Genomic DNA, 26,882 nt, shown 5'->3' with positions numbered 1-26,882 from the left:
GAAGGAATACAGGTGATGGGCAGGCATGAATGGGCCAAGCAGGCCTAAGACACAACACTTCCTTGTGCTATCTTTCCATTGTCTTCTGTGGCCCAAATATCAGCGGTCCTCAAACAGAGAAGGCCCATTAAAGTCTCTAGGGGGGCTTCCCCCCCCCTCACACACACCCTCTCTCCAGAAAGAGGTGCAGGTGTTTGAAAAAGCTCCCATTCTGATTTGCCCTCCAACCTGTTTGAGAACTGCTTTTTTCTCTGAACCCCATAATTAAGGAAGAGCTTCTCCTTCATCCTCTTCCATTTATTTTTTCAATTATCTAGTAGATCAGTATAAACTCGTGGATTATTACTTTATTCAAAGAGCATTTTTTAAAATTTCAAATTAAAAAAATTTTTTTCTTTGAATTTTATTCAAAGGTTTTATTCAAATTTTATTCATTGTTATCATTTATTTGGAGTCCCAGTTGTCCCAGTATTGGACACTGGGGAGCTCTTTCAGCTGGCTACCGTGTCTTTTTGACACATCCCATGATTCTTTGAGAAGGTCCTCACTTTCTGCGGTGATAGATATTTCAGGGTCAACTTGTAGTTTTCCTATCTCAGTCTTGGAACAAGGCATTTCTCTAAAGATTCCTTGTCCTTTTGGAGGAGAGGGAAAACAATTTTTGGAGACTTTGGCATCATATTAATATTTAGGATAAAAGAAGATTGCAGCGAAGCCAGGAAAGGACAAGAAAGAGCGCCCTCTGTGATTATGACTAATAAGCAGGGTTTGGCAAATTATGAACTAGAGCCCCCCTTTCTTGGTAAAGAAGACAAGTTTTATTGGAACACAGCCTCACCCATTCATTTACATGTTCTCTATAGCTGCTTTCATATTACAACAGCAGAGTTGGGTAGTTTTAACTTGAGACCATATGGCCTGCAAAGCATAAAATATTTACTATCTGGTCCTTACAGAAAATGTCTGCTAATCCCTGCTAACAAGTATCTACATGTTATAGACAGGATTACCTATCAGGAGAAATAGCGCAATTTGGGGATATTGTAAATAAGACTAATATGTCTTCCTAGATGTCATAGGGCAGCACTGATTTAAAATTTATCTGCGTAAAATAAGCTACAAACTTGGAAAACTGTAACATGTCATGATGTAGAATTTGGTTGTAATGACAATTATAAACATCTAGAAAAAAGGATGGATAGAAAGAAAAACTATGTTAGTGTAATTTTAACAGTGCCCAATGGAGTAGTGCCTTGTTTAGCTGGAATTGGTATTCTGGTGTCTCCTCTAGTAGAGAGGGGAGAATTAATCAAGCTTGACCATGGTGTAGACGACACATTATTTTTCAATGTCTCCCAACTCTATTTGCTCTGATTTCATGCTCACAACCAAGCTCTGATTATGTTTTTCATTTTCAAGTCACCATAATATAGAGAAGTATATCCCTTGCTATATAAAATTGACTTTCGGTACAAATAAATTTAAGTCAGTTTTCTCAGCGCTTAGTGACCTTAAGATCTGATCATTAAGTTATCAGATCTAAAGACCTGAGAGGCTAGATCCTGAACTATGTCAATTTCCTTAGAACATGGCACATAATAAGTCAAGACAGCCAGATGGTCATTACATTTCTTTCCAAGTAGACAGGTGTGAAAGTATGCTGAAATGTTGGACAGCTCCCACCCCACAAAGATTAGGGCACAAGCCAAATCCTGGGGTATCCTGAAAACATTCCTTAATGTCAATGTTCTCAATCAGTCTCTGTCTTATGGCAGAAGCCTACCCTCTACTCAGGAGAACATGGTAGAACTGCCCTGTTTCCTAAATCCACAAACATCAGAGTTGGTAGGTGCTTAATGTTTGCTTAGTGACCTGTCTTCTCCTCTCCTCAAACACCCGTCCTGACTCCTAGTACTTTTAAAAAATTACCTGATAACATTGCTCAGTGAGAATGAGTGCTGTGCTTCCCCTAAAATATGATTTTAAAATCACATTTTTATCAAAAGGTATTGCTATAGCTTTTAGATATAAGTATAGATATATCTCATTTATTCTTATCCCTTAGTTATGGGAGTAATAGAGTTTCTGATTTCCCAGAATCATGAATTAAAAAATTATACACATCCAATTTTTCCTAGGAATTTGGCACAAAGGATTTGTGTGGGATGATAGTGGTGGTAGTGAAGGACAGAAAATCAATTTTCACATGAGTGGCTTAAGGAGGTCAAGAGCAAAGTCCAGCATGATTTATGAAAGTTATTTCAATAAGGGAAGGAGAGAAGGAATGCCCCATGCTTTTAATGGAATGGAGAGAGCACAGACAGTTGTTACCTATTTGCATCTGGCCTAATTTAGAGTTTGAGAGTCTGATCTGCAAATGTAAAACTGGGAGTGACGGCCTAGAAGTTGCCAAGGCATTCCAGAGAGACCATTTAGGCAACCCCATGATTGCAGGATTCTGAAGGGATAGAGAGAAAGGAGATATTAAGGAAACTTTGTGAAAATGAACCCATTTCTTTTATTTATGTGGAGCTCTACAAAGTGTATGGGAGTTTTACTCTGTTTTGAAAAAGTGTCGGGGTTACTCTGGAGCAGGCAGACATGGGTCATAAAATTGTAGTAGTGACTATTAATAAAGTGAGTGAGGGGCCAGCCTGTGGCTCACTTGGGAGAGTGTGGTGCTGATAACACCAAGGCCCCAGGTTCGGATCCCGGTATAGGGATGGCCGGTTTGCTCACTTGGGAGAGCGTGGTGCCGACAACACCAAGTCAAGGGTTAAGATCCCCTTACTGGTCATCTTATGAAGACAAACAAACAAAAACAAACAAACATAAAATAAAGTGAGTGGCAGTGACCCATAGACCATTTGTAGCCACTGCCACCTTCAAAGTCCTCTTCTCCCTACCACCACTGTCAAACTCTTTCTTTTGTGCTGGAGGTGTAGGCATTATTTGTTCAACCACCACTATCACCTCCTTCCTGCTACTGTCCTACTAGGACTAAACATGCCAACTGACCATAGGCTGTGCTTCAGTGGCAGACCTGACTGTCCTCGGGGCCGATCAACTGGGCCTCTCCAGAATCTGTTTTAGATTTCTTAAATTCAGAGTGTGCTGTAAACCCACTGTCAGGGACAGTGCTGGGCACTAGGGACGGGCCAATGAACATCATGAGACCTTGCCATTAAGGAGCTCACAGCTGAATAGTGGAGAGAGACACACACATGAAAACATGACATACAAGGGCTATCACAGCAATCGATTCATCCCTGGTAATTATTTGAACAGTAACTCTCTTGGTAATTACTTTGTTATTACAAAAGTAGTATGCAAATTCAAATAATACAGATGTGTATAAAATAAAAGAGTAAAGTTTCTTGTTAACAGGTCTTAAAGTCTTGTTAATTGAATTCTTCAGACTTTTAAATATAAATATACAAACTATATACACAATATTTGTACAGTTGTTAAAAGAAAAACAGAATCAAAATATAAATATTCTGTGACTCCTTTTCTTCCTCTAAAAATTTCATGCTTACTTTTCCATGTGGGGTATAGAGATTCACCTCATACTCTTTGATGATTGCATGGTATTCTTTTGTATCTGGGAGTAATTCACTCCTTTGAAAAGGTTTAGGGTATGTTTGGGGCAAAAGTGATGTGTGGTCCGGCCTAGAAGGAAGAGCTGGAGTTCACTGAATGGAAAGCAAACCTCAGAGACAATGCTTGCAGTGCATGCATGGGAGGGACTGAGTGGGAAGGGGTTCAGAGAGTGGGGACAGCATGAGCACGGCAGAGATGTGGAAACACAGAGTACCTTGAGGGACCATTCGTGGTCCAGTGAGGCCATGCTGCTCCTCAAACTTTGATGTGAGTCAGAATCACCTTGAGAATTTCTTTTTCTTTTCTTTCTTTTTTTTTCTTTTTGGTAGCTGGTGGGTATGGGGATCCAAACCCTTGACCTTAGTGTTACCAACACCATGTCCTAACCGGCTGAGCTAACCAGCCAGCCCACCTTGGGAATTTCTTAAAACTGCAGCTGCCCCCTACCTCAAGATTTTGATTCAGTATGTTGGTGACCCTAGAATTTTGCTCTCCACCTCTAAACTAGGCTGTCTCTCATATGATAGTGGTCTTTACATCAATCTTTATAAGACAAGCCGGGAAAATGAAGGTCCAGAGATTCCCCATGGCCACAGAGTAGAACGCCCTGACATCCTTAAACTTTGCTCTCACTTAGCCATCTCATTCTTAGTCCTCTAGCACCCTCTCCTACACCAACTCTTCACTTTGTGGTTTTATATCACCTTTCATCTGAGAAGTTCAAAGTATTCCCAACACTGACCTTATGATTGGGCAATGGGAACATGTAATAATAACCTCATTTTACAGAGGGATAAATGGAGGCACCGGGGAGCTGACTTTCCCTCCATGATGAGTCAGCACTGAAGCTGAGAATTCAAGCCTGCCTTTCACTCCGTTCATGCTGTTATTGTCCTTTCCCCTGAATTACACGAACTCCGCCATTCTTCTCATCAGTCGAGGCAGTGTATGGAAAGCATCCCGCACAGTGCCCAGCTCATGCAGAGACAAGTCATTTCTCTCCTTGACCACAACCAAGCAGGGGCTGCTGGGACTCTGGAGCTTAATGGATGTTTCTTGATGTTCTGCAAAACAGCCATCAGAAATTCCATGCAGCCTTTTCTTCTCAGGGTATCAAGAAAAACATCTGAATACCACCACACAATGAAAGAGGCAATGATGGTTGCATCTCGAGACTTAGCTTCTGTATCAATTCGGGACAGAAGGGCACTGGAATTACAGGGCTACTTATGAAAAAGTTGAGGTGGTGATGCTGTCTGTCTGGCAGACAGTGAGAATAAATAATAAACTACATGTGGACTTCATTGCGTATAGTGGTGCTGAACTAGGACACAACTCTCTCCTAGGTCCACGGGTATACAAAAAGAGGTACAGTATAATTTTTCTGCTAAGGAGTGACAGGGCTCACTTCAGCTTTGGGTGAAGCCCTTCAAACCAAGATTGATCCCATGTACCTCAAGAAGGAACACCCCCCACCCCCCACCAAGACAGAGGTTCTCAGAATTGAGGCACCTGACTTGCCTATTACTAACACAGATTCCTGGGCCCATCCCCAGAGAGGGACAGATATGGGCTGGGGCTCAGGAGGCTGCATTTTGCACAGGCTTTCCTGGTGAGTCAGTAGCAGGACTACACTTGAGAAGCCCTGCTTTAGAGAACACTACAGAATTTTCCCACTTATCAGCACTGCTCCTGCCCCTGTTGATCGGTCAGTGGCCTGACCAGTATTGAGCTGAGTCATGGCAAAGCATGGTTTTTTTTACATTGCAATTTTCCCTTGTCTCCAGAAGCTTCAGTCTTCTTTATGGTTGGGTTCCAGAATGTTGTGATGGGATAAAGCAATTTGGGGAACAAGTATAAAGAAATATGCTGAGTCCTTATATGAAAGTTGAAAAAATTCCAGTGATGGGTTATAGCTATTAATGACCACTTAGCTAATTGGTTTCCTCCGCCAACATTTAAAAAGAAGCTAAATCTATGCAATGTTCTTTCTTGATGATCACAAATGCAAATTTAAAAAACAGGTAGAGACTGGGACAGATGTTACCTCACACCATCATAGAATGCTGAGATGCTGGAATGTCCTCGTATTTAAAAACTGTCAAGGAGGAGCTTCCCCTTCCACCAAGTCTCAGAATGCTGGTCCCATGAAAGACACTGGTGTCACATTGCTGTGGCTGCTCAGACCAGAGGGCCAAGAGACACAATGTAACAATGGCCCTGGTGGTTAGAACCTGGCCTCCAGCAGGCCTGCCTGCCTAGGAAGGGGTGACAATGTTGTCTATAGAGAGATGGCCCCAGAAGAATGGGTTCTTTTTGTGTCTCTTACCTTGAAACGTGTGCTCTAAACTACAGCAAGTTCTAACAAGCTTCTTTTTAAAGTGAAATTCATTAACTGGAGTCTCAGACCTTTGTGTCATGAAAGGAGGAGCTGAGGCAGAATTAAGCCACTAATTATTTGGCAAGATTCCAAGGCATTCACCGTAACTTCTTTTTTTGTTTTTTGTTTTGGTGGCTGGCTGGTACAGGGATCAGAACCCTTGACCTTGATGTTATAACAACCATAACTTCTCTTAGTGTTTCATAAGCATGTGGGAGGTGGCTGCTTGCTGACACTTTGTCTAGTGCCTTGTCCTAGAAATAAGTGGTGGTTAGGAACACAAAGGTTTCTGTACTAATAGACTCTTCTCTGATCCCTTTGTTGGTTGTCAAATCTCTTTTTGAAATTCTCCATTTTATATTCAACCATAAGGTTCTTTTTATTAACAGACATGAATGTTTTCTAGTAGATAATTTTAATGTTGAGAATTAATTCTCTTCCCCAGTCCCAACTCTACCTCTTTGAAGTCAGCATGCCTTTCATCTGTAAATATGAAAATAAACATTAATAATTAATGCTTTCTCATCTTCTCCTAGGAGAAAGTTTTATTTACTTCTGAGGAAGAAATCATTATTTTTCAGAGCTAGAGAGACAGGCAGGAGCAGAATGAGAACTCTGCTTCTGATGGTCTTGACGTAGATTCAAACTGTCTCGGGTAATTCCATCTGACTTCAAGAGCAATTATGGTTGGGTTGTTCCCTCCTGAGTTCTTACCTCAGTATGGAAAAGTGTTTCAAATGGTGGCTTTTCAGCTTCTCACTGTCCCTTCTGACCAATACCCCACATGAACTACTTCCACTTTCCATAACATCTCCCACATGCGCCATAACTCTCCCACTAAAATGAAGTTGCACCATGACCTCTAATCCCCACACCCTATACAGCTCTTGTGACTCACCGTTTGGATCATCTCCAGCAGCCTGTGTCTCCAAAGGCACCGGATTTATGATTGATGGCTGCATGAAATGCTATTAATGGGCCAAACCAAAGGCCCATTCAGCTTGGTCTGCCTGATAAGCACCAAAGGCGAGTGTTGGAGAAGAACACCCCCATCATCACTTCAAAAGCTTAAAGGGAGAATTTCATCCTGCCTTGCTCACACTCATACCCCCATATTTTTTCCTATTGCTGACCTAGGCCCTCATGTGGTCCATGTATGCTGCTTCTGCATAAAGAAGTGTTTCATTTGATACCACCTTTCTCAAGCTTCAGAGAGTAGCATCAAATTTGAGCACTCTAGGATGTGGCAGACAGATCTAGCATTCCTATCCACATCCCTTAGGAGTATAGACTGTGGTAAGCCTCCAAAGATATCCAAGTCCTAATCCCTGGGACCTGTGGATACGTTACCTTAAATAGCAAAAGGGACTTTGCAGATGTGGTTAAGAATTTTGTGATGGGAAGATTATCCTGGATTATCCAGGTGGGCCCAATGTCATCACAAGGGTCTTACAAGAGGATCCGAGCAGAGATAACGGCATAACGAAAGCAGAGTGATGCAGTGCTATGAACCCAGGAATGTGGGCAGCCTCCAGAAGCTGGAAGAGGCAAGGAAACAAATTTTCTCCTAGAGCCTCCAGAAAGAACACAGCCTTGCCAACACCTTGATTTTAGCCCACTGTATCAGTTTCCAGTGGCTGCTGTATCAAATTACCACAAACTGGGTGGCTTAAAACAATAGAAATTTATTCTGTCACTGTTCTGGAGGCCAGCAGTAAAAAAACCCCAAGTGTCGGCAGGGCTGCACTCCCTCTGGAGGCTCTAGGGGGAATCCACTCCTTGCCTATCTTCTAGCTTCTAGTGATTTCAGGCATTCCCTGGTTTATGGCCACACCACTCCAATCTCTGCCTCTGTAGTCACACTGTCTCCTCTTCTCTCTCAAAATTCCCACTGCCTCCTTCTCATAGGGATGCATGTGATTGCATTTATGGTCCATCCAGATAATTCAGGATAAGCTCCTCCTCTCCAGATCTTTAATTTAGTCACACCTTTTGCCGTACATGGTAATGTTCATTCTTTTGTCATATAAGGCAATGTTCACAGGTTCGAGGGATTAGGACTTTCTGGGAGCCACCATTCAGCCCACTATACCCACTAAGATAGATTTTGAACTTCTGACTTCTAGAACTGTAAGACAATAAATCTGTTGTTCTAAGCTACTACATTCATGGTAATCTGTTACAGGAGCAATAGGAAACAAATACACATACTGATCATATCTCCTCTCATTTGGACTCTCTAAGCTGAAGAGTCCCTCTCTCTTCTCCCACTCTGTAGAGGTTGCTCTGGGTTATCGTGGTTGCCCAGTGGCCACGGCTACCTGGTGTGGTACTGGTCTGGGCCATCCCTGAGGTGGTGGAGTGGATCTCCAGAGCCTATTTTTGCCATACTTCTTCTATAGGAATAGCTTCACCCACTCAGATCTACACTGTCAGAACTCTCTCTGGCCAACTGTTTGCACATGGAGAAATGGGATATACAGAAGAGAATCCAGAACAAGAATATTGTGAAATATCTCTTGAGCTGGGAGGATGACCCAAGTGTGATTCTGCCTGACTCTGAGGAAGGGCCAACATCCTTCCCCAAAAGGGAAGAAAAGAGTTTCAAAAGTGCATGTCTTAACAACCTGTCTCAAGGCTGAAGCACATTTATCTAAATGGTACTAATCAACTGAGACCCAGGCTAAAGGAACAGGAAGAAACCTAGGAATGTCCCTTTTATTCCTTTCCAAATGTTTCAGTAAACTTCGGCAGTTCAGCCAGTGATCTTGGGCATAGGTAAGTCTATGCCCTGTAGGTAAGTTCAGCTGAGGCAGAATTTTATTTTGATCTTAAACAAGTCATTGCCCCATGTTTCATCTTCTCCACTAGCACAGTGAAAGTATCTCCCAGGGGTGAGTTAAAAACAAAGTTCCATGACATGTTATTTCAGTGTCTTGGAAATAGTGTTACTGGGGACAAAACCAAAACCAACGTTATCTAGGGCAATGGGAAGTACTTTCCACAAGAAATTTTTTTTTTTTTTTTGGTGGGGGGCTGGTATGGGGATCTGAACCCATGGCCTTGGTGTTATAATGCGACGCTCTAACCAAGTGAGCTAACTGGCCAGCCCCACAAGTCTCTTGCACTGGAACTTGAACATGACTACTGGGAAAACTGTAAATGGATATAATTCTAATTCAATTTATGGCTGGAAGAAAATGCAGTAATATGTTCACTGTAGTAAACAGCAATGGTGGCAAGAGGTTGTCTGTATGGAGGGGCTTAGGGTTGGTAATCCAGTGGGAAGAGCAGGATAGAAGAGGGTCTTGAGGCTGCATTTGCAGAACAAGCGCACATTTGTATGTGGGTTGTATGTTTATTAGGGGCAGCTTTTGGGGAGGAGGCAGTGCTAAAGTCCACCTAAGCCACCCTTTTGGTGACACTACTGTCTGAGTGGTAGATTTACAGGTGGTTTTAATGTTTTTCATTTACTCTATCTTTTCCAATTTTTCTAAAAATGAAAAATAGTAAGATCCCATGTTTTTAAAAATAAATAATATGTTAGTATGAGTATGTGTATAGAAAAAAGTTGGTATATTCAACAAAACAGTGGCAGTGATTCTCTTTTGGGGACATGGTTATGGAGGACATCTACTTTCTGCTTTATGAATTTCTGCAATGTTTAATTTTAAAATGTTTAATTTTAAAGGCAATTTTGAATTATATTTTTTATCCAAAAAGGGGGTTTTTGATGACTACTACACACAATGTGTTAAACACACATTGCTCTTAAAAGTTGCTCTGAAAATATGGGCAAGGTTATAGCAATTTTGAGAATAATACATATTTTTTAATCCTGGAGAAGCTAAAGCATGGATGCAATTATGAGGACGAGGGTGAGACAAATGATGCAAAAGTTCTCAAGGATGTTCTTCAGAGGAATAACCGTGGACTTGGCAGCCATCTGAGGAATGCCTTTCCAAACCACAGATTACCAACACGGGAAGGGCCCAGAGGTGAAAGGCAGCTGCTGTCCAGGGATAACTTAGAGTCAAAGCCTCTCAGTTATTTTTCTTAGCTTGCCTCCTGCCTTCAATGACCGAAGTGTGGCTTAGGTATCTTGGAAAGCTTCTTAAGGAAGCTGACAGGTAACCTCTTTGGAATTAGAAGGGGCTGTCAACTTGAGAAAACCAATCTGAAAGCAATGTATAAAATAAGATGTTTCAGCTAACAGTTCTGGGAGCTCTAAAACAACTATTTATTCCTTGTCTCTCCCAAAGAGGTCTTCGGCTATAGGCAGCAAGCAACATCATTTCTTTCTTTCTTTTTTTTTTGGAGGCTAACTGGTGCAGGGATACAAGCAACATAATTTCCACAGAACAGATGCTGGCAGAACCATCTGAGTTTAAATGATGAGTTTAAAAGATAAAGATACAAATCAGATCTTTTTAAATACTCCTGACAGGGCCTGCATTATCACTGGGTTCCCAATGTCCTCTTAAGAGAGCTTTAGAGGCATGAGTCCTCTTGAGTTATGACTTTCTAACAACCTGGGACAGGTCTGGGCCAGAGCAGTGCCTGGCTGGGTCTTGGAAACTGAGCCTTCCAGGCAACAAGAAGTTCCCTGGGCCATAGTCAGAGGCTCATTACATTTGGGAAGGACCAGGGTGCTCATTCTACCTGTTGTTAGTCTGGCTGGGTTCAGAGACATGCCTCAGGAAGCAGATCAGTTCTTGGGAAGAGTTAGGGGGCAGGATGGATGTGCTGTGGGGAGAAAAGGGGTTCTGGAGCCTGTGTTTGGAACCCAATGTGCTCCTAGGTCAAGATCTGGTCAGCCGTACCTAGGAGAGTGGGAAATCAACCTTGGGAGAGGCTACACTAAATAAGGTGACTTTTTCTTTAGGTAAGTACACATTACGTGATGGGTTGTCTCTGTCCCTATCTTACTGGAAAGTGAACTCTGCCCAAGTGAGGCCTTATGAAATAGGATGGCGGTAGTGGTATCTTCTATTGCTCTCGGACAGGAGCTGGTTTGGGCCTCCTCAGTTTCCAGTGCCACTCCCAATCTGGAGATTGAGAAATCACAGAATTGCTCTTTCTGGTACTCTTGTCCATTAGGGACAGATGTGAGGGTTTTAGTTTATTACTGCAGTCACCGTCTACTCATTCCTGGGAACCATTTCATAGAGCTAGGGACTGACAGCAACAAAATACACCTCAGAAATCCATTCATTCAGCAATTATTTGTTGAGCCCGGTCTTATATGGATGACTAAGTCTTATATGGGTAGTCAGTCATGATTCCTGCCTCATGGAACTTGTTATCTAGTGAAATGGATAAACAGTAATAAAATAATCATACAAATAATTACATAATTATAAGTTGCTGCTATATCACATTAAGTGCTATAGAGGAAAAATATAGGGTATTTCTAAAGCAGTGACTTTCAATCTTTTAGTAAAAAATGCCTTTTACATTATACCCAATATATATACAAACACACACATACAGACATACATAATAAAACAAAAGTTTAGTTAAATAATTCTTATCCTTACTATGAGCAATGCACTCTGATATTTTCTGGTGTATTCATTTAAAAAATGCTGGTTTCAACATAATAAATTGATCTCATAGCCCTTTAATGGTTGTGATCCCCAGTGAATGGTTGTGATACACAATTTGAAAAACTCTGTCATGGGGCCCTAACCTAGAGTGGAGTTGGGGTGGAAGTCATGGAATGCCTTCCTGTGGGAGTGACATTTAGGCCAAGTGGAGCCATGGGAGCGGGACTACCATAGAGACCTGAGAATTGTGGAGCTACCAGCCTGCAATGCCAGCCTGTAAGAGCTGAAGTGTGGCCTCAGACCAGTAGAGCCATAGGAGTGGAGGTGCCTGAGGACTTGGGGACCAACCCCCACACCAGCATGCAGAGGATGTCAAACATGGAGTCAAGGTACCTGATTCACAAGCTTTGAGATTTAATGCCTTCCCTGCTGGGTTTTGGACTTGTTTGGGACCTGTTACACCTTTCTTTTGGCCTATTTCTCTCTTTTTGAATGGGAATATGTACCGTAATGTTTGTCCCACCATTGTATCTTGGAAGTAGATAACTTGTTTTGATTTCATAGATGCGACTTTGAACTTCGAACTTTTGAGTTAAAACAAGTTAAGACTTTGGGGACAAAATGAATGTATCTGTATGTGAAAAGGACATGAGTTTGTGGGGGGGTCAGAGGCAGAATGCTGTAGATTGGATGCTCTCCCCTCCAAACTCATTGAAGCTTAAATCCCCACTGTAACTGTTGAGGGTGGGGAAATCCTATTACAGTAACTGAAAGGTAGGTCCTTGAAGAGGTGATCTGATTGTAGGACCATGCTGTAGTGAATGGATTAATAATGGTGGTCAGGGGAGTGGTACTGAGGGCTTTAAAAGAAAGTGCATGAGGAACTATCTCTCTCTGCTCCGCCATTTCTGCCATGTGAGACCCCTGGATCATTGTCGCCACCACCCAGACCCTCACCAGATGTGTTTCTTGCACTGTGGACTTCCCAGCCTCCAAAACTGTAAGCGATAAATTTCATTTTCTTATAAATTACCCAGTTCTAGGTATTTTGTTATTATCTACAGGAATGAACTAATACAGAGAGTTTGTGGAAAAAGGCCAAGAAAGAATCTTCTAGGCAGAGGGAACAGTATATGCAAAGACCTCCTTATTTTTCAGGAAAGGAAACTGGGATCGAGGAAGAGATGTGATTTGTTCAAGATCCCATAACTCCAAGTGCAGGGCTCCTCACTTCACGTTAAAGATTCTTTACTGCACTGCAGCCATCAGCTGTAGTCTTCCTCTTCGTTTTATCTAATTATGGACCAAGGGCTAATTATTCTCACCTACACTTACTAGGAGAAAAAAAAGAACAGTGACAGGAGGCTCTGTTTACAAAGAGCTCATTTAATTCTACATGCAAAACAATGCATCTTAGTTTCTACCCCACCTGGCTTGAGGCCCGCACTGCAAGCTGTTTGTTCCTTCCTGGTAGGGACTGGCGGGGAGCCATACTTCTGCTTAGGTCCTGACTTAAATGAAATGGCATTTACAAATTATCCAGGCAAGGTTTAGGATCAGTTTAAGGCCCTGGAAAGAGAGCAGCCCCAGCTTTTCCATTTCCCCATGTTGATGCCTGTACCTGACTTTCCACCTGTTTCTACCCTTGTTCAGTTCCCTGCTGTCAGCTCCTATGACTGCTTTGCATGGTTAGCTGTGTAAATGGTTTCAGTTGTGCAGCATGTGGTAATGTGAATCCAGCAGGTGAAATAAAGGCCACAACCAAGGGTGTCAGACACAAGGGTCAGGGTCAAAGTGGATGATCTAGGAGGACATGAGAAGGAGAGGGGTCAGAGGAGGCAAGGGCCTAAGGCCAAGTTTCAAAACAGGCAAGACAGAAACAGGGCTGCTATATGCAGTTATATAGTTTGTACAATGCACAAAGCATCCAGCAGAGGGGATGAGTGAGGGCTGGGACCCACACTCCACTCACAAAACTGCATTCCTAGCAAGGGTCTGTTCCTGTCTGGAGGAAGAAACTTCTTCACTCACAGAGGCCAGGGAATGGCTCAGGAGGGCATCTGGTCAGAGTTAGAAACAGCTAGACCCATACAACAGCATATCTAAGATATGATTGCAAGCCTGAGGGAGGTTGGCCTCCTGAGGTTTTAAACACTACTGGTGTGTATGTAGGTGGATTAGGGCTGGTGGTTGGGTGCCACTCTGGTGACAAGCTGGCATCATACATAGGAGCTTTTGGCTGACAAGTGGAGGCTCCTTGCCGTTCAAACACCGTATTAAGCCAGACTCCATGATCCTCCACCATCTTCACTTCTCCTTCACCAATCTCAGAGCAACCCACCCACACCCTGAAGATACAGCTCTACTCCTGAGATGCGAATTATCAGTTTAAAAAATGTTACTGGTTACACACACCCAGGTTAAAAAAAAAAAAAAATAGAAACAGTACACAAAGGTAAACAATTAAAAGTAGAAGCAGCCTCTGCCAAATTTTAAAATTAAAATTAAAATCTTCCTGTCAGTAACCTCCTTACTGCTCTTCCCTCATATTCCAAACCTGCTTTCTGTTCTTGCTTGGAGGCTGTTATTACTCTGCCCCCTCATTCTGGCTGACAACCAGCCCCATGTTAGATTTGCAGCCTTCCCGCCATCTCTGGCCCTAGGGCCAGCTGCATCACTGCTGTCTTAAAGTCTGCCTACTCAGAATCCTTGCCCTGAACATGCCAAGCACCCCACCCATCCCAGTTCCCCCTTCTGCCCCTGCTTCTCCAGGCCAGAGGACTCTAAAGACTTAGCCCATTATGAATTCATGGGTCCAACCTGGCCCTCACCTCTGCACAACAAGACTTTTATTCATCTCTCATATGCCCAGGCTCACTTCTCACTCTGGTTAATTCAGATCTTCAAGACCTCAACCCCCCACTGCCACCCCCCACCCCCACCTCAGCAAGTGGCCTTGGCTCTATTTTACTGAGGAGAGGAAGGTTGTTTCTTAGCAGGAACTCCAGTCATCTTCCCTGGACTTCACCCCTACAAGTCAGGGGTAGAAAGAGCCATACCCTCTCCTCCTCAAAGTTAATCCTTCCCTGGTATCCTAAATATTATTCATTTTTGCTCCCTTTCTCTCTTGCACCTGGACTCTTTTCCTCAAATAACTCCTTTTCCCTTCTGCCATAAACATGCTCAGACCTCCCCATTATAAAAAATCATTCTAAGTCAATACCAAACTTACTCTAATTGAAAGTTGGTTGGATCACCATGGAGAACAATGTATGTAAATAGGTATACTTGTTTGAAAATGAGACTGACGTGCAGCTGCGTCACGTCACAGGAGGTGCATGGCAGGGATGGCACATGGCAGGGATGGTGCTGGCATGGGCCTGGAAACAGATATCCTGGTTTTACTTCCAGTATCTGCTCATCATGGCACTCTATGTACTGGGACCCTGGGAGTGGACTGTGTTCAATTCAATGCTGGTTTCCATTGTGGGGATGGCACTGTGCCTTCCATTTGAGGGACTGGATACGTCTTCATGTCCCAGAACATCATGGCAGCATGCAATACCATGGGAATTTTCCTTGGGAAAGACCCGTCCTATGAAGTTGGAATGAAACCTCGCAGATGTCATAAGAATTTCTACTAGTTGTCAATATAACCAACCTTATAAAAGACGAAAATTCATGAGTAGAACAGGAAAATCATCCTGACTCAGGTGTTGTGTTCTTTATTTTTAATTTTAAAAGAGGCTCTTGTATAATAGTTTTTGTCTATTTTAATATTATAGTCATTTCCACTTGGATATCAGTGTAACCTTTGTGACTGTTTCAATATTACCCAGGGAAAGCTTTTCTTAATGTAACTTTGGAAACATTTTAATTGCCTTCTATTTTTAAAACCCAGTCATTATTTGGGCTTTACTGTTCTTACAATTGTATGGTATATACATCTACCTGGATATATTTTTACTCTTGACCAAAGTTTTGCAAGAAACAATACAAGATTTGGGGCATGATAATGGGGAGGGAGGATATTTTATTGAGAACTACTCACAAAAGACTAATCTGTAAGCTTGAACTGAGGAGTACAGTTTTAGCCATTTAGACTCTCATAACTTTTGCTTTAAAACTATTAAAATGTTTCTTAACAATGAAAAAGAAAAGATCTTGCTTAAGTTAAAGTAAGGAACATTTTACCTTTTAAATATTTAATTCCTATGTGGACATATTTCCAGAAAATTTTGGTGATGATTCTTATGAGAAAAGGTGGTTAAGTAGCATTATTATTTAATGCTTATATACCATAGAGTTTTTAATAGAAGGTAAATCAGTTTCTTCTGAGGACCACTATTCACAGCGTACTTCCTTAAATTTAGTTTCATGATTGTAATGGTGCTGCAAATGTTTTTGCACACTGCCACAAGATATGATGAGATAAATTGTTAAAAACTATGCAAAATAAGTGTAAACTTGGTTAAAATTCTTTTATTCTTTTTTTTAAAAAAATATTTTTATTCTTTAAATGTAAAATGACTACCTAATTTTTGGATGTGATCTCATTAAATTCAAAAAGAAAAATAAACACTGTTTTTACTCTTTGCCCCTGTAATTCCACTTTATGGAATATACCTGAAGACATAACCCAGAAAAGAAAAGATGTCACTTGCACAGTGATGTTCAGAACAGAGATATTTACACTTGCAAAACGTTGAAAATACCCTGACTGTCCAATAACAGATTGATGGTTCAGCATATTTGGTAATAATATGATGGGATACCACAGGAGGAATGGGATATTTGCAGCAACAAATATATGGATTATGTTGATAAAGAGAGATCTGCAGATGAGGCAAATTTTAGTATACAAAATATACTTTAAAAACCACACTTACTACAATTTTATATATGTTTGCTGATAAAGAATAGAATTATTTTATAACAGTAAAAAAAATTGATCCTACTGCTTTTTCTGGTTACTACGTTTCTGCCCTTCCCTGTTGCAGTCTCTGGTGACCATCTACCACTTCTGTTTCTCTCTGCTAATTCCCCCTTAACCCTGTGCAATCTGGCTCCCATCACCAGTGTTTCGCTGAACTGACACCCTAAGCAGTCATTATGACTTTCTTCTAGTAAATCCCTAAGTCTAGTTCAGTCAGGAGCACTGAAGCTCTCTTGACATTTTCTTTCCCCTTGGTACTGAGCCACCCTAATTTCCCCACATCTCATCACCTTTTCCCTAACTATGGACAATTCTCAAAGCTTATTACTTGGGACTCTGGCATTTGCACTCTGCACTTAAGGCCTCTGGAGAGACCCCCTTTCGGGGAAGCCATCCTCCTTGGTGTTGTTGACTCCCATGTGTGCAGCTCCATCCCCAACCTCATCCTCAGCTGCTGGTTCTATGTGACCACTCCACTTAGATGTCCCCACTGTCACATTGTTTCTAATTTCTCATGTCTAAAACTAAACTCATCTCCAAACTGTCTCTTCAAACTTCCTAATTTCTGGTGAATGCTGCCAATATCCTCCTAAACTCAAAACCAGCTTGTACCTCCAAAGCTCACTTACAGTCCTCGTCACACTCGTCACCATGGCCGTCGCCGTTCCTTTGGTGATGCTGCGTCTCATCTTTTGGAAAGCCCTCTCTGCTGTTCTGTCTACTCAGCCTACTCATGTTCAGGACAAGGTCAAGGTCTCCTTCCTTTATGAAGTCTTTTCCGATTTCTCTAGTTCACAGTGATTATTTTTCTCTCAGAATGCCTTTTGAATTCAAACTCCATAGTACCAATAACACCCAATGCACTGTTCTGTTCTCTTGCCTGACTCCCTTACTCAGCTGTCCTCTGGTGAGCTCCTGCCTCATCCCACACACTCACCTCCGTGTGTCTCCCTCTCTGAAGCCTTCCCGGCTCTCACAGGCTCAGGGGCCAGTCTTCCTTCTGGGTTACCAAAGCACTCTTTCCTATCACTGCTAGAGTTCCTATCCCCTCATGTTGCGATATAAAATTTGGATCCAATTCTGTCACCAGAATGTTAGTTGAGCTCCTTAAGGGCAGAGACTATGTCTTATATAATAAAGCACCAAAGATGTGTTACTGATGTCCAATATTGTCACAGACACTAATCATTCCACATATCCATCTTATCTGCCATACCAGACTACAGTCTCCTCATGGACAGTAGTTGAATCTTATTTCTTTTATACTCCCTAGTGACTAAGAATATAAAACAGAGAAAGGACTTGGCAAATACTTTTTGAGAGCATACTTATAATAAGGCCTAATGAAGACAACATGCAAATTTATATGAATAACCTATAAACCTGGAAACTATACTTTCTGGGGAGTACGAGTCTTATCAAGTTGTCTCAAAATACTGTACCTTGCTATTTTGGGGCCAGCATAACACATCTCTGTACTTAGCAGTGGTCTTGTCACTTAAAAGTGTTAATAGGATGCCAAGAGGGGGAGCTTTCAACTGTGAACTCTACCCATCTAAAATCAGAAGAAATCAGAGACCAAATCGGAGTCTGAAAAGGGGCAATAACCTACAAGGAAAGGGTGGGGGCAGTGGCTGGCTGCCAAGAGTCTGGTGCTGCAGAAATGTCTGGCTACACAGTACATATTGCAGCACTGGAGATAAGCCTTCAGCAAAACACTCCTCATATGGAAAGAGATATTTGATTTCATCCAGTGGACCAAGACCTGCCCTTTTCATATGACAAAACACACATTAGTCCCAACTGTGATCTTGCTGACTCAGAAGCAGCCAAGATTTCATTTCTCACCAGTCAGGAAACACCATTTAAATTACAAGGCGACCAGGAGGACAACAAAGCCCTCAAGAGAAAATGACTGCTTTTCCAACAATCATTCTCTCCAGGAGGCAGAACTCCTCCAGCCAGCCATACCCAAATACTTGCTCTCTACTAATTCCAGGCAGTAAGGAAGGCCTCCACCCCATCTGGGACAAGTGTTTGGACAGTCAGAACCATCTGGAAGAAGAGGCAGATCCCTGCTTAGCAAACATTTATCGCAGCACAGGCTGAGCTGTGCGACAGGCCATATGTCCTCCATATCCCTCAACTCTCAGTCCTGGATCCCCAGGAGGAGGCCAGAAGCACCACTTCTCCAGTGCTCAGAGTTGGGCAGAGTCCATCACTGGCAGAAGGCAAGTATCAGTCCAGTGGTCTGGGCTATAGAGGTGATGGACAAAGGCTGCATGAACAGGAAAGATGAAGTGAGAGGACAGCTGCTGGGCCAGCCCCTCCTGACACAGTCAGCAGCTCTGGGGACCCGCTGTGGCAAAGAGGAAGCTGCCTAGCATGCTCCTGCAGTCGCCTTCTCCCATCATGTGGCCACTGGTAGGCACCCAACCTTCTCCATCCCTGGAAGAAAAGGAGCCTCTGAGCTGATGGCTGAACTGAGTGTCACAAAGGGCAAAGAGAGGAAAGAGGCTGTAGCAGGCGTGGGCACAGTGTTTTAAAACAGATAGTTCAGGTAGGTACACAACCACCCAAACATGAGATAAACCTCACATAAGGTCCCTTGAATACTGGAGAACTGGGAATACAGAGAATCTGAAAAGACAAGGGGGAAAGAAAGGCCATCTAAAACAGAGCCCTGTGGTATACAAGATTTTACTTAAACCTCCCAATAAATTTATTTATTTATTTATTTAGGTGACTGGCTGGTACAGGGATCCAAACCCTCAACCGTTGTGTTATCAACACTAATCTTCCAGTAAATTGAAACAGCAAAAGTTAAGAGGCAAAGAAGACTATCTTAAGACACACCTTCGTTTCATATTTTTTTTACATTTTATTTGAATCAAGAGAGATTACTTCATTTGAATGGGTAGACTTTGGAGTTTCTACGCTATGTTTTTAAGTCACACATCTACACAATAATACTTCAGGCATGCTCTTTCTCAAAGAAGAAATGAAGTAGCTATCTAAAACACCTTTGAGAAGTGTTTATCATTAATCATGACAATAGGGAAATGAAATAATCATTAAAAAATTAAATATCTTGTGATTCTCTTCGAGATTGCTCTACTACATGGAATTTATAAGTCACTTGTTTAAAACTGTTGTAGGAAAGTTATAGTGGCTAACGCAGAAAAGCTTAGAAAACAGTGAAAAGCACTAAAAAAAAAAAAAAAGCCATTCATTTATAATCCCATTACTCAAAGATAATCACTTATGATTTGGCATATGCTCTTCTAGTATTTTTTCATACTTTTCATTATAAAAATGGTAACATGATTGGCATACTATTTTGCATCCTACTTTTTTCATTGATTTTATAACAAGTTATAATATCAATAAATATTCTTCTACAAATGTTTTTAACACCTATGTAATATTTTAGCTAGGTGAACTCAATCAACCCTCAGTTGTTAACCCTTTTGGTTATTTTAAAAGTTTGATATTATTAATGATGTTGCACTAATAAAATTTTTGTACAAGTATTCTTATAAACACTTCTGATTTTCTAAATATTCCTAGGATGGCAATTTCTGGCCTAAGAATATGTGTCCTTTTAAAGCATTTGATATAAATAGTCAAAACTACTGGGCAGGTTTGAAGCCATGGCTTCTATCTCAATTATTTTAAACATATCACAAAAGTCATATGTATCTCTTATATATAGGAAATAGTTTTAGGGAAAAAAAATCATTTTGCATGGAGTTTAAACATTTTAGATAGGCCAAATCCTTATTTATTTGAGGGAAATGAATCATCCAGAGCTCAAAACATTGATGTTATGCTAAAAAGCTGGGTAACAATATCTGGTCAGTTTAGCAAAGTTGGTAGGCATGGTGCTAGTGAAAACGAGATCTAGGGTTTAGGCTAGTATTGGCCAGTCATTCATGGACAAACCATCCTTGGCCACAGGATGGATGTCTCATCAGCTATGGCCAACTCTCACACATTTGCACTTCTGGCCAAAGGGAACATTGGGTGATGGAATGTGAATTTCTCGGCATAACCCATCTTAACTCCTGGGTAAGCAACCCAAAGCACATGTCCAAATGATAGGTGTGTCATTTTTCTATAATAAACAGGATATTTGACTAGAAAATACAACTGGCCAACTTATGACAAAATTAAAAGTTCAACAATACTTAATGATTTTATCATAGCTTATCAGTAATTCCTAACAGAAGCAGTTAATAAATCACTATGTGGATAGTGTGCTGTTTCAGCCAGGTCTGATCTAGAATGCAGACTTAGCAAGCATTTCAGTTGTGGTCCCTTTCGACTTCAAGCCCTCTCAGGTGTTAAGGGGCATGGATTTTTCATAAAGGTGGTATGGTCAGATGCCATTTTTATCAATGGTTGAAAATTAAATTAGCTTATTAGAATAGTAATGATTGCTTCAGCTGGTCAAGAGAAAGAGGGGACTATTCTCAAGAAGGGAATGAAAAGACTAGAAAGAGGTGGTGAGGTGGGTGGTTAATTAAGTATCCTGGGCTGCCAGGGAAGCAGCCACCGTGGAGGGTCCTACCCTCACTTAAGAGCCTGGTGTGGTGCAGACTGCCTTGGCCTGCCCTAAGGAGGAAGTCTAACTATCTTCCCCATGCATTGAAGGCCCCAAGTGAAGGCAATTGCTTCTTTTGTACCAAAATGTATTTACTGAACTAAACCACTACCAACCATATTTGGTCTTCATTAAATTACAGCAGCATACATGCTTCTTATAAGCCAAACATCGAAGCATATAAAGTAAAATTCTCCTTTGAGTCTCCTTTTCCCTCCCCCAGTCCCAAATCCCACTTACCGAGGTAAACACTATTGCATTTATCTTTTCAATTTTTAGATGCCTATACATGAGTATTTTCTTTCCTAATGAAATTTATCTAGAAACTTAAATTCCTCTGTGCTCTCCCACCTGAACGGCTTGCCCTGGCTGTTTAACTACTCAGTAGTGTCTGCCTTAAGCCTGTCTGTAATTGTTCCCATCCAAAATGACCTTCCTTTGCCTCCCCTCACTAGTGAGGAGGTTTCCCTCCTAAGATGAATGGCTCCTTTCCCTTGCCCTCTGGATCTCACGGGTGCAGAAGCTGATCTGAATAGAGTCACCAATTAAAGCTACACCTCTAACAGTAGAGCAAGTGAATGAAGGCGATGTGAGCTTTACTCACAAGCAAGAGCTGAGCAGCTTTTCCATTTCAAATTAAGATCACTCTGCAGACTGGCTTCCCCAGCTAGAGGACTAATCGCCCCCACAACACACCCAAATATACCAAGTCTGTGCTTTCCTAGAGTCAACTGCTCCTGTCCTGCTGGCCTTTCAGATAACCAGGTCAGCTGAATACATGCAGACAAAGGGGTATTTCATATGCTCCTATTTTGGCAGTTGAAATAATACTGCAAGTGCCAGGTTTTCACAGGACAAATCTCTCTGTGCATGTCAAATATACCAGGAGGGCTGCCGAGAGGTAAGGCCTACTGAATTGAGGGTCCAAGGTGGACTTAATTCACAATAAAATTTTGAAAGCATTATTTGTTGTGTTATATGTTAGTAAATATAAAATAATGGTTGCTATCTCTTATTAAGCAGGTACTCTACATACAGTGGTCCCTCCTTACCCATGGTTTTGCTGTTCATGATTACCAGCAGTCTAGTATGGTCTGAAAATAGGTGAGTACAGTACAATAAGATATTTTGAGAGAGACCATAGTCACATAACTTTTATTACAGCATATTGTTATGATCGTTCTATTTTATTGTTATTATTGTTAATCTTTTACTGTGCCTAATTTATAAATTAAACTTTACCATAGGTATGTATGTATAGGAAAAAAGACAGTATGTAGAGGGTTTAGTACTATCCATGGCTTCAGGCAACCAATGGAGGTTTTGGAATGTATCACCCATGGGTAATGGGGGCTACTGTACTTTCTTTCATTGAATCCTCACAACAATCCTGTAAAACAGATGGTTATTATTCCAGGCTTACAGATGAGGAATTGGCACTCAGAGATAATATAACTCGCCCAAGGCCACATAGCCAGGAAGTGGCAGGACTGGGATTTGAACTCAGGTCTGTCTGCTTCCAGAGGCCAGACCGCCTCACTTTCCTGAGGATAGGGCTTAAGAGTCTCTGTGGCTCTCAGGAACTAAAAGTTTCCCTTCTGAGAGCTGGAAGGGAACCCAGCAGTGTCCCATATATTTGCTACTCCTCTCGCACCCTTCTGCCCTCTCCACAGTGCTTTCTGGAACACTGCAGCCTCACAGGTAAGAAGCTGAGACAACTTCAAATACCGAACTGCGCATTTGCTTTCTGTTAGTTGATGCAAATTAAAAAAAGAAAAATCTTTCTGACGTCAGGATGTGTGAGGAAAAATTATTATTTTTAAGGTGGCAAAGATAAATACTTAATTAGCTAGTTCGACACTAAATTTTGCCTGGCTTTGCAACATCTCAGACGACAAAACAAGCCCTTGTCTACAGAGCTAATTACAGACTACTAAATTATTTTTATTAAAACCCTTTGGAATATTAAACATGAGGGATGAAGCAATGTGGTGCTGTAGAATAGCTCATCTGGAGATCTGGAAATCTAATCCTGACTCAGCCACTAATAACCACCAACATTCATATGCATGATATACACCTTTACAAAGTGTTTTTACATACATTCTACATTAGTTGGGTGACCCTGGGCAAGTCACAACTCTTGGTATCTCATGTCAAAATCTGAAAATGGAGACATTATAAAGTATGTACCACTCTGCAGTTCTAACATCCTAAGGGAGGGGAGACATGTACTTTAGGATCTTTACAAATATATCTGTAAACAAGGGCAGATGAATTTTTGTTTAGAAAAATTATACTTTCTGTTCAGCTTCTGGAAAATGTTACTTGGCTAAATTCAGGTATAGCTCATAAGATGTTTGCTGCCAGCTAGTTGACTCAGTTTCTTGAGAGTACCATATTAAGGCCTTGGGTTGGATTCTCAAATGGGAACTTTCCTCTGTTCAACAGCCACCTACTATGCCTAACTCCAGCCAGTTGTCTTACAAACACAACCCACAAATTGTGCTGGCTTTGAGGAAGGACTTGAAGAAACCTAGCTTCACATCGCATGTACTCTCAGGACAGTAGGTCAGTAATAGTATCATCATACAGGAACATTATAAATACAATCCTTTCTCAATTCTAAGACACAAAAATCCCTCCTTCAAGTCTTTCCTGTTTTCACGTTTCTGAAATTAGGATGCACCTTGGAATCGACGTATGCTGGTACTTCAAAAAGTTCACAGGAAAATAGAATTGAAAGATAATTTGAATTTTTCTCTGAACTTTTTGAAGTATCATTGTATATAATTTGATCTCATAGTGTTAAATTATTTTACCAAAAGCTGTTGGTAAATTGCTGGTGTGTCTTAGAATCAAGGAAATACAGTCCTACAAAACCACAACATCTATTACATAGATTTAGGTCTAACTTGGTTCAAATCATGTCCTTCTCCCTGATCTGAACAATCACATTCAGTAATAGCTGGATAGGCAATGTATAAGACAGGTATTAGTCCTGTTTCCTAGTAGGAGCAGTTTAAAAGGCATTCCATCATTATCTCATAAAACACTGGTGTGGATTTCAAAGGCAAATTAACTCATATAAAAACCACTCTGATGCTCTGAAAATGTACTATCCCACAGCAGTCTGGAAAGGGAACATTTTACTCACACTCTCCTGATCTATCTAGCCTTGACACATTTTCTTGCTTCTTAATTCACAACCCTCCACCCTAGTAATATCGCTGATTCCCAAAATACACTCAGCCCAGGAGGAGAAGCTCTCCAGCACAGCTGTCTGCTCCTGCCCTGCTCGGGTATTTCCGTGAGCTATGTGACACAGAGAGGACCACACAGAAGGAATGTAACTCTCAGGCCCCACGGTTCCCATTGCGCCACAGGCAGGTGCATCCCGCCAAACCCCAGACTGGCATTTGAAACAGAAGAAACTGCACTGCTGCATGGGGGCTGTAGTTTTCTTGAACTTCATCTCTATGTTTAAAACTAGGGCAACAGCCGTCTTTGCTACTGTAAACTAATCTGATGGGTATGGGGGCAGGGAGTGGCTCTGAAGAGGTTGCCAATAGGCCATGACTGAGCAAAGTCAAGGAGCAAAATCGTTATTCTCACTGTTTGCAACCCCAGAAACTCCAAATGAATGGCACCTTCACCATGGTTTTTAGAAGTGGACCATCCACTCCTTTTGCAGCCTGGTGTTAGTAACCTACAGGCTCTTGTACAGTAGAACTGGCTCATATTTACACATATTTTCTAAAAGTACACTGAAATCTGGAAGCCAAAAAAAAAAAAAAATCAAAGGAAGTTGACAACAAGGTACATACAGTAGTTAGGAGCCCTCGAGTTGAGGCATGTTTATTAAGAGCTTCTGGCTGTGGGCACCAACTCTGACTTCGGTTTAGTTTCTGCTAGAAAAAGACAACTGTCTGGGACTCTCTCTATTCCAAGATCAGAGTGTGCAAGATGGGCAGATGGATGGCTAGCAAACATAACACAAGGAATGGTCCAAACATGCTAGAACCCCTATCAGGTGACAGCCCCCACCAAGACACACAGCTACAGGAAGCAGGGGTACAGGCCTCAGTCCTACACCATGCAGAAACCTCAATTCTTCTTCCTCTCCACTCTGCACACCTGATGTTAAAACTTACTATTACCCAGTTGGTTACTTCATGGAATTTACAGGAATCTGAGATCAAGTCCTGCCACAACCCCTCAATATACAAATAGTAGGCTCTCCTATGGATATCAGGCCTGTTTCCAAACTTCATATTACTAGGGTGGTGCTGCAACTTTTAAAAAATGCATTTTAAAAAATACTGCAAGATGCTTATTCACAGCAACACACTGGACGCGCAAGAACTTGAGCTCCCAAACACAACCTTTCCTCCCCTCCCTCCATTACCTTATCTACTCCCTCCACAGCACCGGCCAGTGCAGTAGCTCAGGCCACCCAGAAGGCCACCATGCACTACCAGGGTGTTCATTAAACAGTAGCTGATCATGACGGGGCTGAGCCCTTCTCAGCAAAATCTATTCTGAAAGCCCCAGAAGCTCTCAGCAGCCAGTCAGAACTGTCCAGACCTGCTTCCCCACACCAGCCAGGGCAGGAGCGTGTGGGTCAGGAACCTGAGGCCCCAGGGTTTGGACGGGCAGAATGTCTCCTCATCCCCAAAGTCTCCCCTCGCTCTCTCCCTTGTCACTCTTTTTCTGGCATATCACTGGGGAAAACCAGAGAGGCCGGGAGATGTCAGGCCCGGGAGCAGCAAGGAGGAGGGACAAGGGACAAGGGCGAACGGAAGGTAGTTTTTGGGGAAAAAATCAGCCCAGGGCAGAGGTGCGGTAGCGCCCCCTCTAGTGGGGAAGGACCCCCAGATGGGTCGAAAGGGAGGGAGGGAGCGAGGGAAGGAAGGGCAGGGGGAGTGGCTCGGGGAGGCCAGGCCGCCCAGGCCGGAGGGCGCCCCGAGAGAGGGATGAAGAGGGGCTAAGCCGGCTGGGGGAGACGCGGCCGGAGGGGCGGGGGCGCGGTGGGGGCGGCGGTGGGGGGGATCCCAGCTCCCCTCCCCCAGCCCGGGCCCGGGCCTCCCGCTGACTCAGCCCCACGGCGACCATCGCCTCGGCCCGAACTCACAGTGCACGAGGCGGCTCCGGCGGAGGCGGCGGGGGAGGGGGACAGACGGCGGGGGCGCTGCGGCTGAGGCTGCGGCTCCGGCCGGCGGCTCCGGGGCGGAGAGTCCTAGCAGAGGCCGCCGCGGTCTCCGGCTTCAACGCACAGAGACTGCGTAAGAGAGCACTGCGCAGGCGCGATGCGGCTACCGCTGTCAGTCCGGGCCGGGCGGGGCCAGGGCCCCCGCCGTCTCCAAGGCAACCGGGCGGCGAGGGGACGACAGTTCCTACCTCCACCTTGTCTTAGCAACTGCGGCGGGAGGTGGGGGAGACGAGAACAATCCCTCTAGATTGCCATAGCAACGAGGGAAAGAGACGGTCTCATAAATGTGCGGCGGTGCCGAGGGAACGCTCTTACCTTGTCACCATGGCAACTGGGAACAGCCCCTTCCCTTTTCCTTAGCAACAGGGTAACAATTCCTCCGCCCTGTCTAATCTCAGAAGGAACAGCCGTTTACATCTGATTCCACAGTAGCCGGATGACGGATTCTTCTCTCTCCTATGGCTACTGCAAAGGGAGAAGTGGAGACTTTCTTCTTTCGGCCACATGGGAGAGCTAAGGCTGGGCTTTATCTCCTCTCTCCGTGCATGGCTTCCAATCACAGCCTGTTACTCTAATCCCACAATTCAATTTTCTCT

The 26,882-nt window shown here is 42.7% G+C and overlaps 1 protein-coding gene across 2 annotated transcripts in view; it reads right to left on the bottom strand.

Moving 5' to 3' along the window:
* The window catches only part of MAPRE3 (microtubule associated protein RP/EB family member 3), a 53,283-nt gene extending 26,932 nt beyond the window's left edge, over positions 1 to 26,351 (bottom strand). Inside the window, exon 1 of one of the 2 annotated variants that reach the window (XM_063078317.1) lies at positions 26,209 to 26,351. The gene's annotated coding sequence lies outside the window, so the exon portion shown is untranslated. The remainder of the gene's footprint in view (positions 1 to 26,208) is intronic. The other variant, XM_063078316.1, reaches the window with a different exon arrangement.
* Positions 26,352 to 26,882: the final 531 nt, after the last annotated feature.

The sequence above is a fragment of the Cynocephalus volans genome, chromosome 14, assembly GCF_027409185.1.
Source record: "Cynocephalus volans isolate mCynVol1 chromosome 14, mCynVol1.pri, whole genome shotgun sequence".
NCBI lineage: Eukaryota > Metazoa > Chordata > Mammalia > Dermoptera > Cynocephalidae > Cynocephalus > Cynocephalus volans.
This window is presented reverse-complemented; position numbering and strand designations above follow the sequence as displayed.